Source organism: Pipra filicauda, unplaced genomic scaffold (assembly GCF_003945595.2).
Source record: "Pipra filicauda isolate LSUMZ 115617 unplaced genomic scaffold, ASM394559v2 scaffold27_size4233163_pilon, whole genome shotgun sequence".
Taxonomy (NCBI): domain Eukaryota; kingdom Metazoa; phylum Chordata; class Aves; order Passeriformes; family Pipridae; genus Pipra; species Pipra filicauda.
The window spans coordinates 1,555,543-1,569,670 of NW_024104398.1; the positions used below are offsets into that span (position 1 = coordinate 1,555,543).

The window sequence follows — 14,128 nt, forward strand, 5'->3', positions numbered from 1 at the left end:
AGGTAATGAGCTTTTCCACTTCAAAACGGGAGCAGAGCTCAGCTCTGCCGTCCCCAGGTGGCAGTGTGCGCCCTGTATAGACAGAGAAGCCCGGGTCGTGGCTCGGAGAGACCCAGGTTACCCTGTGTGGTGTTGGGGGGGGGTGGGGGTGGATTCACTTTGGCCAAGTTCCATTGCTGCATTCAAAAAAACCCACTTCTAGTCTTTTCTTCCAAAAGTGCCTCCAAAAGCCTGTGCAGCTTAACTGAGTGTTCCCGTAAGGTTCAGAATGAAAAGGTCATGAATTTATGTTAAAACACATCTAGATGGTGTCTGTGCTAGAAACAGACATTGGAATAATTTCTATTTGCAAATTGCAAAGGCTGTTCTTCTGTATCTGAAGCAGCAGCTCAGAGCAGAATCACCACCAAATCCTCTATATTCCACTATACTTACTACTGATCTGCAATTTATGGAAAAATAGAATATTACTGATATCAGGCACATTTATAAATATCAAATTTATTTAATTTTATTGAAGACAGTTTTTTTTCAATGTGTCCAAGTAGTACAAATAGAATTTATTTTCTTTCAAGTATGAAACTTATGGAGGGAAAGTTACAATGTTAGAAATCTCTCATTAAAAGAAAATAAACCCCAACCTTCCAAAAAACTCAAGGTAATTTTGCTTACTTCATTTTCAAATTAGAGACTTACATTTCACTGTAGTTCTACAAGTTAAATACCACCATGAGGATGTCCTAAATTTATATTGCTGTAAGACCTCTGTTTTGAATTTCTCTGTATTTTGATGCATCTCTAATCTTTTATGACAGTGATAGTTCAGAAACTCATTCACTCTGACTGAAATGTGTTCCTCTGTGAAAAAGCAAAGATGATCACAAATATTCTTTCAAAGATAACATCAAGGAGTTTATTTATGGGAGTATTATTATAGATAGACCAGGAAAAAAAAAGAAAAAAGAGTGGTTAAAAATTCTTACTCCAATGATGTCATTGGAGTAATTTTATCAGGACTGAAAAAACTGCAGATCTGTAGATTAGTGATAATGAGTGTTAATTTTCAGAGAAGTTTCAACATGTGTTGTAGTTCTGTATGTTCCATTCTCTTTAAAATAAGGATGTCAATGTGTGTGTCCAGGGACAGTTAATGGTTCTCTGTGCAGCAGGCTTGGTTCTCTCAGGTGATATTCCAAAGCCAAGTACCATGGAAAATATGGCCCAGCATTAACTTCCTGCACACTCGACTCACCTTTTTAAATAAAATCAACAAGTGGTCTCATGCAGACATCAAACTGCTGAAACAGCCTTACACTGTTATCTACAGTCTTGCCCAGAAGCAGATGAGGGAGAAAATGAGCTACAACATCATGGGGTTGGTGCTGTATGTTAGTTGAAAGTGCTTTGCTCTGGCACTGATGGGGATGTTCTAACCTGTATCACTGTACCAGTGGCTACAGAACCTGCCCTCTCAGCTAAGGTGTGAGGAAATGGTACTAGCTAATGAACATATCAGAAGGAACCTCAGCAATTCAAAATTAAATTATTCCAGTGATAGCAGTCTAAAGAGCAAATACTCTTAAAAGCAGGGCTCTGAAAGAGTGAAAGAGCAAGGAACCATCCTGTGGGATCAGGTATGTGGGAAAAATGCAGAATGCATTTTTATGGTAGCAGAGAAGAAGAAAGTTGCTATATAAACTGTGCCAGGAGAGCTTTGAAGTCCTCTTGCCACACTGAAGGGACCAATAACAAACCTAGGAACAGCAAAAGGCTTTTAAAATCTAAACTTTATGTGAGAAAACTCCTAGTGTTTACAAGTGGTGTATAAGTAGTGTCTGGGGGGCTGGGAATGTGAGTATAGAGGAGGCTGGAGCACACCCAGCACCCCCAGGCACTAAATGAGACAGACTGAGTGAGGAATGAAAGGGCCAGTGGTGAGCCAAGAACAGCTGAGCCTTTTTGGGGACACTTTGACAAACACTGTTCACTGCCATGTGAAAATATGTAGACTGTAAATGCCAGGGTGCAGCACTATTCTGAGCAGAGGGCTATGGTAATGGGGAAGTGTGGTTTGGGTTTATAGCTCAGTAGTTGGAAGGTTTACTAGAAAAATGAGATTATGGCTCCTTTTCTAGTAAATGTTCAGAAAGCTGGAAAATAACTGCCAAGCTTGGGAAGAAAAATGAGAGCCACTGTTGCTATTGTAGGACACTGTTTGATTTAATTTTAATACAGGAATTAATGCTAGTGGGGTCTGAGCAGGAGATAGCTGGAAGATGAAAGCAGAATCTCAGTATAACTATGGAGTTTTCAATCCTCACAACTGTAAAGAAATGTAGAAAGCATGAAACACAAAAGCTAAATATCTGAAAACAAGTAGTAGAATTCAACACCTGTTATTTTAAAGTATCATATATCTAGGACAATCTCTTGGTGTTAGAGGGTCTGTCTCAGGAAGTTTGATTGCTTAGGGTTATCTACTGCATACTTAGCTGCTACTGCCACAGCTGATGAATGCAAATCAGTCTTTTGCTGTCTAATTACTTTAGAAACATCTCTCAGACATATTTATTTCTGGAAAAATTCTGTATTTGTTACAGATAGGTAGGATATTTAGTGTTTGGGGAGAATTTACAGGAAAAAATCCTTGTTGTCTCTTCCTCCATAAAATCAAGCAGGTAAATTTACCAAGATAACAAATCTACAGCTCTGGCAAAATACATGCCAGATATGTCTGTTTCATCACTGATCCACTATTGTTTGTTTGTGTAGACTGCTAACTCTGCTCTTTACACCTTGGTAACATATTCTGCACATTGTCAAAAAAACCTCAAGATGAGGCTCTCCCCACCATCAGTGTTTTACAGGATGTCTTGGAAGTGAGCTTCAAGTATGTACTCTGATGAGAAGCCTAGAGAAGGATGACATGGTTATCTGATTCAGTCTTTGGTAATTAAAGGCAGGAGAAAATACAGAAAAAATTAATAAAATGTATTTAGAAACGAGTAGGGAATCTAATAAGTTGCATGTTTACTGCAGCTGAGTGAAAATCTTCATGTCTGCGTGTAACAAGCCCAGATTTCATCTATCAAAAACGTCCATGCTGGAAATGGCACAGTCTGTAGCTGAGGGGAGGATTATTTACTTTCCTGCCTCTTCACCTCCAAGTGCACAAGTAACACATTTTATATAGATATGTGCAGACTGTCAAATGTCTGATTGCTATGGGTGAAAGCTGACTAGCTATAAACCAGCACCAGTTTGCAAGATGAATTCCTTAATCAGCATGGTGCTGGTCCTGGGCTAATAGCTTCTAAGCGTGGGCTTAGTGCCATGACACTGAAGCTCACCAGCATCCATCCAGTTCTGCCTGCAGAGGAGTAGATATATCCCTCCCTGTACCTGCCCATTTACTTTTGTTCTTAAATAGTCTCCTACCAGGAATGCTGATAACATTTTTCTGCCTTTGCCTGTTACCCTGTCACACATTTGGCTTTGATGCTGAACCCAGGCAGTTGACTCGACATTTCCCTGCTGTGGATGGCTGCTCTCTCAGCAGGCTGCATCACAGCTTCACCTGGATTAGTGATGTTTTGGGTAGGATGTGCAGGAAGGAGATATTCTCTGCAGCGGGAGCAGGGAATTATTTTATTTAAGGTACTGGTCATTTCTGGGTCAGATTGTTTTTTGAATGAAGGTGGTATGTGAACTGCAAATGGGAATTCCAGAGAGTGTGTCATTGAGGTGCAAACAATTTGTGGGAAAAGACATATACATATGAATATGGGGGAAAAATATTTTAAAGCTCTAGTAGATGGGAGGAGAGGCAGCTTTCTCCATTTTGCCTCACAGCATCATCAGCAGAGACAGACTCCTCCCACCCACTGGGCTCATCAGTGTAACTCAGTGGGAGGTGGCTGCATCAAGCCAAGGTGCTCCTTTCCCAGTAAGTGGGCACATACATACACTCCTGCTGGTGATGACCCAGGGAGAGCAGCTACCCAGTATATTTCGGGTTGTGTTGGTGCATCTGGCATCCAACTTAAAAATTAAGGGACTTGACTGTCAAGCAGATGGACTCCTTGCCTTCATTGAAAAGAATTCAGCATTCTACAGGCTTTGAGCAATAGAAAATAACAAAGGACTGGGAAACTCCTGGCAGCAGTAGTTACTGGCTGGTCAGGATACCCCAGCTCTCCCCTCACCAGGATTAAATAATGAGCCCTATAATGCACCACGGATCCCGACTCTTCCACTTCAGGTCTGCCAGTTGGAGCAGCTGCTGGATCCACAGCTCCCCACCTGAGGAAAAAGTGGGACTAGTGGTGAGTTCTGTCTTTGAGCCCTCACTTTTTCTCTTCCTCATGCAAATCCATCTTCTTAGAGGAGCTTTCTCTTGCTGTTCTTTTCCACATAGAAAATATATGTTTTATTCATCCCAACTAGAAACCAGCTCTCCCCAGGAACTCCCCTCAAAGAAGTTCCTCTCCTCCCACCTCCTAGACGGCAAGCTTGTGCTTGAGAGGAAGGGAATGCTGTCACAGCATCCTAGAGAGACATGCATCACAAAACCCCATTTCTGTGGGGTGCCTTTTATAAGCTTTATTATAGTCCCCAGCACAAATACTCTAATATGTGATTATAGAAGACTAAGTAAAATTAGTTAACTAAATTAAGCAGCAACTCTCTTCCCTATTATATCAACTCCCAGTGTTAGTAGATACTCAAAGCTCTTGTATATGATTAGTGGTAAGCTGCACTACTGTAACTATTAAGCAAATAACACTGTTCCTATAAAGATTTTGTTAATAAAAAGTTCAAGAAATAGGCACAAAATATACTGAATCTGTAGGAAAATAAAAAAATTTTCATGTCTTTTAATGTGCCTTTTATGCTTTTACATGTGTCTTGCATAAGAATATTCATGCATGGCATGGACTAAGGTACTTTTCTTTCCAACTACCACAGTTTACTAGTGCGTCTAGTCTGAACATGTAAAATATTCCTCTCTGGATTATTTTTCCATTAGAATCTGCCACATCTCTGGAATTATAGCTGCAGAAATTCAATAATATCAAATAATTTGTTTGGCAATAGACAGCTTATTCGGAGAGCATTTCGATTTTTTTAGCTTTATTTAACCTTATTTCCTTTCATTTAGGAGACAATCATTGGATTCTCAGCATTTTCACTGGCAGTTCTTGGACCAGCTGGATGGTTCCTGTGCCACCTTCCAAGCTATAAAAAGAAATAGAAAACATCCCTTCAGAATTAAGATCTAAAGGCTGCAATAAACTGTAATGCTCCAAACTTGGATTCTCTTGAAAGCCCTGATACCGCATATGGCTAACTAAAGTCCCAGTTCACACACTATTATCCATCCTGTATGCCAGGTCCCAGGTCACAAAGCTTTTGCAGATTTTGTAGAACTGGACCCAGAAATTAAATGGTGTAGGAATGCAAAATAGTGGCAGGTCTACTCTGCCATCACCTGCTGCATTGAACCAGTCTGTGTGTACCAGTCTGAATCTGTGATCAAGTACTGCGGGAAATGGAAGATCGGCAAGGAGGATTGTAAACACGCTTGAGCGACCTGTAGTTTGGGTCTCAAAAAAAACATATATCGTACTAATTGTTGTTTGACCTTGTGTGTTAGACAAGTAAAACTTCTGTGTCTGGGCCTGTGATAGCCTTAGAGGCACCCTATCAAACATGCTTGAGATTCTTGCCCAGCTGTGGGCAAGGTTAAAGCACAGTAGTAAATTATGCTTGTGCAAATCCCTGAAATACAGGAGAAAAAAGCAGGTTGAGTGATACTATAGCATGGATCAAGCTTCACAGTGCCTGTGTTCTCGCCTGTGTGTCTCTTCTGACTGCTGCTTCAGTGATCCCTAGTTGGCGAGGTAACAAAAATGAATTTACTCTTTGCATTTAATCTGTGGTTTTGTGGTTGTTCCTGTGTCCTGCCTGTGTCAGCTCTTACTGGTACTGTCAAAGCTTTAAACTAAATAAATGGGAGAAAATACAGAAAAAATATTTTTATAGTCATCTCAGACAAAAATCCGGAGAGTTTAAGATTTTCTCCAAGGTTTCTCTTTAATCTTTACACATGTTCTTTTGGTGTGTTCCCCCACCCCGTCTACTCTTCCACAAGAATAAATGTTTTTCTGCAGATCATGATTGTTAGATACTTCACTTTATTTTCAATGTCTAGATTAAAATTTGTGACATTTGAGATATTTTCCCATGATTGCTATTTATAATAAATGCTATGATAAATACTTTGAAGTCTAGACTATATTTGAGAAAAGTACAATAAATAATACTTGTTATGCCACATTACATCTGTTATGAAGGAACGTCTTTAATAATTTCATGTCTGTCTTGCAAAAAAATACAGAATATTAACCTATCTCACTTTGTGTTTCCCACCAAGGCTCTAGTCTCTGATAGCCCACCCTTCATTTCATCTTACATAGCTCCTGGACTCCTATGTGGAGCAAACCAATTTGGAGGAGAGGCTAGCTGGCTCAACTGGCTCCTAGGGAGGCAGTCTTCAAGCACACAAGGAAGATCAATCAGTCAGCTGTGGTTGTTACTGAGCCAGGGACTTGATGTGGCACGAGTCCCAAACACGGTACACATGTGGTAAAACACCTTAGCAGCGTTGAACATCACATGCTTTCTCCCCACTTCCTTCATGAAAGCCTCATGCCTTCTTTTGCTCTCTGTCACTGTTTTTGCCCAGCAGAGACCTTTTACAATTATTTTCACTTTGGTGTAGAAATACTAAAGCAAAATAAATACTATGCTCTGGGTTTCTTGGCTTCCATGTTCATGTTTTTGCCTTTGGGCCATGACACTGTGATAGGTTTAAGAATGCAGTATTTTGACACTTGTAATTCTGGTTTCATTATTACCATTACAGTGTGCTTTTACGCTAGCTATGTAGGTAGGTGGCCTAGTTTATAATATAGATCTGCACAAGTCTGACATTAATGGTAAGAAACAAATCCAGTTTATTGGGGGGAGATCTAATTCAGCCAAGGTGGTGCTAATTTTCACAAACATGGCGTGGTAGCTGTCACAAAGACTGTCTCTCTTAGAGCAGTAAATCCAATCTCTGATTTTTTAATAGACCGAGTACATGCTTATCAGGTTTGTGCTAGTTCTCTATGCAGGTCACTATGTATTTCTCAAAAGTCCACTGCTATGGCAACAAATTAAGTATTTTGTTCACTTAGAGGCTAATGACATTACTCTAAAAGGGAAATTGAGGGCATTTATCAGAGATTTTTACAGTGACAGATACTGACAAATGTCATAATAAAGCTAACATCCACAGACTTAGTTGAAGTAATTATCAGAATAAGAAGAAAATTGTAGTTTTGTAAATATAACCAAATAACCACTGTATTTCTTAACAATGTTTTCTTTTCCTGAAGTCTTAATTATTCTAAATTGGGGAAAGAGAGAACAAATATTAACATGGCAAACTGGCTACTCTGTTGGGAACACAGTACTAGCAATACACACAGAGCCCTTTACTGCTCCATGTCTCATTTTAAATCAAACCAAGCCAGTGATGACTGAAATGAATCTGTCACATGCCAGATGGCATAACTGATAAGGGTTGGTGGCTTCAGCCAAGCTTCTGCTCACATCATGATCACTTCTGCCATTACTGCCAACTATTCTATTCTAATTCTCTACCCTGCCCTAATTTCTATCTTACTATACTCTACACCTTCCTTCTCGGAATATTTCCTTTCCTGTCCTCTCACAGCAGGAGATCTCGTTGATTTTTTTCTGTAGATAGTGCTGTGTGGTAGTACCATCGAAGGCTCAGTAGGAAGTTTTCCTCGCATTTTTAAGTCTCAGGACGGAGGCTGAGACTGGATATCTTCCCGTCAGAAGAAATTATTTTCCTGCACAAGATTATACAAGCTGTCAGGAATACTGTGTTATTTTTGTGCATAGACATAATTTTCTGTGAACAAGAAGAGGTGCTTTTCCTGTTCACTGTCCTTTGGCTGATGCCGGTTAACCCAGGTGTCTGAGCCCTGAAGAACAGCTCCAGCAATCATCCTGTGTCAACCATGATACATGCTGTAGCCTATTTGAGTTGAGCCTAACTGTCTAGTTTAATCCTAGACAGACTTTTCCCTCAAGCAATTATCTATTTTACAATCATTCATGAGGATTAATGCTTACAGAGAGCAAAGATTTAGAGATAAATTAAATTTCATAGGGTCTAGCTATTGCTGTCAAATACTCATGTCTGAGCCTGAGGGACTCTATCTGCTGTTTGAATCTGACAGAGAGGAGGTTGGTCCCTACACAGGATCTATACAGGCTCCAGTCCTGTACCAAGTCCCCTGCATCAGCATTGGTTTAGCCTAGTAAATACCCAAAAAGCACCATGTGGATTGAAAAGTCCTGAGGGCCAGAGAAGCTTGCCTTCTGCTCCAGTTGACTCTGTGTTTGACTTTTCTTACTGGGATTACCATTGGCTCATCAAGCAGACTCTGCTCTCCCTTGACTCCCTCCATGCCACAGCCTTTAATTCAGATAGGCTTGTAGTGATTACTTTTCAAACATGTCCCCACCTCTACTGTGGCTTTTAATATCCCTATCACCATGCAGTTATTGATAACTTCCTGCCAAAAAATGAGGACGTTTCAAAAAATCAAGACATTGGCTTAAAATAAATGAAATTGGAAGTTGGCTGGTTTTGTTTTGTGTTGTTTTATAAAACTTCCAAAGCATTTAGGCCCTTGCCTCTCATTTAGGCATTGAAATCCTCATTTGTTTCAAACATTGTTTATATTGCATTTGAGTCTTTGAATATGTCAGGCAAGAACTAACTTTCATTTAAAATTCAACTAGAGATTCTTGTAATTACCTGACTATGGAAGCTGAGCCTTTAAGGAAACATCATGGGAATGTACTAAGGGTTGGTAACAGTGGCCACGTCTGTATATAAATGAGTAAATATATACCTGTAAACAGATAGATGGGTTTTTTTTAATATATGAATACATTTACTTTAATTTATGAACAATTTAAGGAATTTTCTGTACATGATTCAAGGTAGGATAGCTTAGGATTTTGTATTTTTCAGAAAGGATTACCTTTCTAAAAGTAGATTTGCTAATGCTTGGAGATTAAAAAAAAATCTCTGTTTGGAGCTGAACACTTGAAAATGTAATTCAAAATGACAACAGTCATATAAATAGTGACTTCGGCTCTTGATGACTTCTTTTCCCCTTCCAGTGTTTTCATTAATTTATTCTTGAATTATATTGTAACTACAATGCACACTGTTAGGCAGACAAAGTTTAGTTAAAAACCAGCACAATGCACAGAAACAGGATGCTCCCCAACCCTTCCAAACCTTATTTACCTTATCCTGCAAAAGCCACAGCAGGAGGAAATATGATAATTAAGTCTATTCAGCCAGTGAAACAGAGAATGCAGTTTATAACTAATTCCTCAGTGAGGAGTAGATGTATTTCATAACTATCTTGAATATATTTTTTCACCTTAGTATCCAGACATCCAACTGACTGATATTCAAGGATCACCTCCATCAAGTGCCAGAATGGTCTCTTCCAACATGGAGATTGTCAAGCACAGGTCCAGGAGACATGCACGGCTGAACAAGGTGTTCCTGACCAAAGCCAAGAAGAAAAGCATACAAAATGTAAAAGAAGGAGCAGGTGACCTGTGATTCATGCAGAAACACTTGCCAAGTGTGCAGGGATGGGGTTAGGAAAAGCAAGGACCACTAGGAAATGAATAGGTTGAGGGAAGATGAAGAACAATGAAAAGGGATTTTATGGAGACAGCAGCAGCAAAAGGAAGGCTAGGGAAAATGTGGCTCTGTTGCTGAATGGGGCAGGGGACCTGCTGATGAATGAAATGAAAGTGGCCAAAGTACTCAAATTCTCCTTTACTTTGGTCTTTTCTGGTAAGACCTTGTCTTCAGGAATCCCAGGCCTCTGTGGTCAGTGGGACATTCTGGAACAAGGAGGACTTACCTGTCAGTAGAGGACAATCAGATAAGGGAACATTTTAAAACAACCTGACATACACAAGTCCATGGGACATGATAGGATGCACACACAGCTGCTGGAGTTGGCCAATGACATGGTAAGACTGCTTTTGATTATCTTTAAAAAGGACAAAACAACTGGGAGAGTCCTGAGAAACAGAAGAAAGCAAATGTCATTCCTATTTTCAAGAAGGACAAGCAAGAGAATCCAGAAAACCATAGGTCATTTCTCTTCACCTTGATCCCTGGGAAGATGATGGAGCAAATAATCTGGTAAACCAATTCCAAACACATTAAGGACAAGGAGGTGATTTGATGCAGTCACTGTGCATTTACAAAGGCAAAATCATGCCTGACCAACCTGATAGCTTTCCACAACAAAATTACTAGCTCAGTGGATGAGGGGAGAGCAGTGAATGTTTATCTTTACTTTAGCAAAATTTTCATCTGTCTCCCATAACATTGGCATAGACAAACTGATGAAGTATGGACTAGGCAAGTTGACAATGATATATATTCAAAAGTGGCCAAACAAACTACCAGGCACAAAGGGTTGTGATCAGGGGCAAAATGTTCACCTGGAAAGTAGTCACTAGTGCTGTACTGCAGGGGTCAATACTGGGCTGGTACTGTTTCCTATCGCTGCCAGTGACCCAGATGATGGGACACCCTCTGCAGATATATAGATGATACAAAACTGGGAGGAGCAGTTGATACACCGGTTGGTTTTGCTGCCATTCAAATGAGTCTCAAGAGGTTGGAGACGTGGGCCAACAGGAATCTCATGAAGTTGAAAATTCAAGTCCTGCACATCAGGGGCAATAACTAAGCACCAGTACAGGTGAGGCTGGCCAGCTGAAAAGCAGCTCTGCGAAGAATGACATGGGGGTGCTGGTAGTCACCAAGTTGACTGTGAACCAGCAATAAGCCTTTGTGGCAAGAAGGCCAACAGAACCCTGAGCTGCATTAGGAAGACCATGGTCAGCTGGTCAAGGGAGATGGTTATTCTCCTCTACTTAGCACCAACTAGACCAGTGGTATGTCTAGTTCAAGTCTCACCAGTACAAGAAAGACATGCTTATACTGGAGTAAGTCAAGGAAGGGCTAGGTGATGAAGAGACTGGAGCACCTCTCATATAAGGGGATGCTGAGAGGGCTGGGATTGTTTAGCCTCAATGAGAAAAGATTTGGAGCAGGGAGCAGTGGGGGGTCTTGTCAGTGTGTACAAATTCTGTAGGGGAGGGAGTAAGAAGATGGAGACAGACTTTTCTCAGTGGACGTCAGTGGCAGGACTAGAGGCAATGGAAACAAACTGAAATATGGGAATTTCCACTTAAACATAAGAAAAAACTTTCTACTGTGAGGATGGTCAGATGTTTGGACAGGTTGTGTAGAGAGGTTGTGTGGTCTCCATCCTTGTAGATATTCAAAACCTGACTGGACAGGGCCCTGAGCAATTTGCTTGCTGACCTTGCTTTGAGCAAGTTAGATCAGTTAGATCAGGAGTTAGATCAGACAAGCTCCAGAGCTTCCTTCCAAACTCAGAGATTCTATGATTCTGTAAAATTTCAATGCGTGATCTCAGAAAAGTAACATTTATTCTTTTCATTTTTATCAGTTGGTATGAAAGTTTTCCACTCCCCATTCATTTATTGTTAAAAGTATGTTCATCCATTAATGGCTTGTTGACTTTCAGATGCCTGCAGATTTATGTGTTCTCTTAACTGAGTGTGTGTAGAGGTAAAAAGCATATGGAAATAAACCTTAGCTGCTTAAAAATGTTTCCAATGGAGCACTGTACCCATTTTATTAGGCACTCTCATGAGGATCTTGCTGAGAAATGATGACTTTGGTTCAGCACAGAGACTTGAGAAATTAATTCCCAGAGTGCCATGTTCTCTTTATTTGCTTGTTTATGACATTTGTTCACAATGTAAAGTGTGATTCTCCATGCTTGTATTAAAAAAACTAGGCAACTAGTAGTACTTGAACTCATGCGGAACTGTGTAGGACCTTGTTCAGTAAATGCAGGCATAGCTGCAATTTTCAGGCACTTAAACCAAAGAAGAAATTTTACAAGAGAAATGGAATTAATATTTTCTCAGTGTATTCCTACTTCATCAAGCTGAGTGTTTTTAGTATTCTCACCACTGTAGTATGTGAACATTTGGTATATTTTAAAGATATCTATGAAATCTGAGTTCCTCTCAGTGCAGAGAGTTCCCTATTGTTCTGTAATGCACAATAAAGCAATTCAGATTGATTTGTGGTATCAACAGACAGAAATTTAGACTTAGACTAAAGATGAAACCTGCTTTCAACATCTTATTTCAATGAAGTCTGAAACCCATTTTTATGTATTTTCATCACTTATGCTCTACAATGAGAGACCTAGGGTTGGGGGCAGCAGGGCTTGCAGCACCACATGACATCCCTGGGCACTTCATCAAATAAAATTAAATAGAAAAACTCCCATTGACTTCAATGGGATCTCATATCAGCTTCTAATAAAAGAAAAATCCTAAATGTTTACTCTCAAATATTTAAATGTAAAAGAGAAAACTTAGATGTTCAGGTAGAAACCTACGTGATCTTACAGTGAGCTCGACAGGAAGAAGAAAACCATATATAGGAATGAACACCTTGCTGGTGTTCCTTGCTTTTGTCAAGTAGTACTCAGGGAAATGGAGACAACTTCTCTCCCAGTTAACTCATGCCTTTCAGTTGCTGATCAGTGCCACTGTAGTCGTGGCAGCTTGTTCATATTAGCCAGTGGTAGTGGCATAAATCGTCTCTACTCTTTCTTTGGGGCTCACAAGCAGCAAGGGAGTGTGGAAAAAACTATGGCCTCAAGTAAGAGCTCTGTTCTGTACCTAAGAGGTGCTGAAGAAAATTGCACATGCAGTATATTTAGAAGATTGCTTTCAGAAAAAACCCCAACCTGTTAAATGCCGGTGAACAGCATCTGTCCCTTCGCTGCAGCTCCTGGCACAGAATGTGCATCATCACCAAATCAGGGCAGCACTGCCTTGTTCAATGAATAATAAAACATACCTGTTTTCCTCCACCTCCACAGCACAGTTCTCTTTGGTTGCCACAGGCCTACTCATCTTACACAGCTCAGTGTTTTGATGATGTTGCAACTGAATTTTTTGTGTGTAAACATCAAGGCTCCCATGCCCTGGTTGATGAAATACTATTGCTTCCATGAAGCTTTTTTAGAGGTGTGAGGATCTAAAAAACTGGTTTGGAAAGTTTCACAGAAGAAACTCATAGCTAACTTTTCATTTCTGAGACCTGGTAAGGCCAAGTCAGGACACGGGGGAAGTTGACAGGACACATGGTGGTGAAATAATTTCTCTTGGAGCAATTTTATTGTTATTACTGTACTCCCACTACAATCAGATGAAGGCCTTTTCATTCCACCTTCGTCCTGAGACAGTCACCATGGCTGGGATCTGGCGATGGAGAGGGAACACAGTCGAGGCTGAGCGCAGCCCTCGTCTTAGGGAAGGCATGACGGTCCCCAGGGGCTTGGTGCACTGTGGAATCAGGTTGGGAAACCCGGGCAGAGGCACCCGACTGCCTGCCCTCCTGGGGTAAACAGCTGGAGCCCAGAAGGGTCGAGGGGAGAGGTACTCAAGGGAGCAACAGTTCTGTTCCATGCAAAGAATCAAATGGGATGCCCAGAACTGTCCGCTCTGGACTCGCTCAGCGCAGCCGGGGGTGAGCAGCACCAGCCCCTCCGCAGTCTCAGCCCCCCTGGATACCCGGGGGACACCGCCGAGGCTTACGAAGATCTTCGGGCTCGGCAGCTCCCAACCCGGCGCCGTGGGAAGCTCGGTGGGGCACCCCACCCCAACACACCCGACCCGGCTCGACGCGCTCCCGTCCTGACCTGACCAGCCCAGCCCAGCCCAGCTCCCCTCCCCTCCCCTCCCCTCCTCTCCCGTCCCGTCCCGTCGCTCCCGAGGCCGTTCCCGGTCGCGGCGCCAGGCGCTGCCCCTTTAAGCGCGCTCCCGCCCGGCGCCGCCCGCCCGCCGCTCCCCGGCCCGCAGCCCTGCGGCAGCG

The 14,128-nt window shown here is 41.5% G+C and overlaps 1 long non-coding RNA gene across 1 annotated transcript; it reads left to right on the forward strand.

Annotated features, from left to right (window-relative positions):
• Positions 1-3,539: 3,539 nt before the first annotated feature.
• Positions 3,540-6,281, forward strand: LOC120323518. Its single transcript, XR_005564037.1, has 2 exons — positions 3,540-4,325; positions 5,162-6,281. It is a non-coding gene; the product is annotated as an uncharacterized LOC120323518 (long non-coding RNA).
• Positions 6,282-14,128: the final 7,847 nt, after the last annotated feature.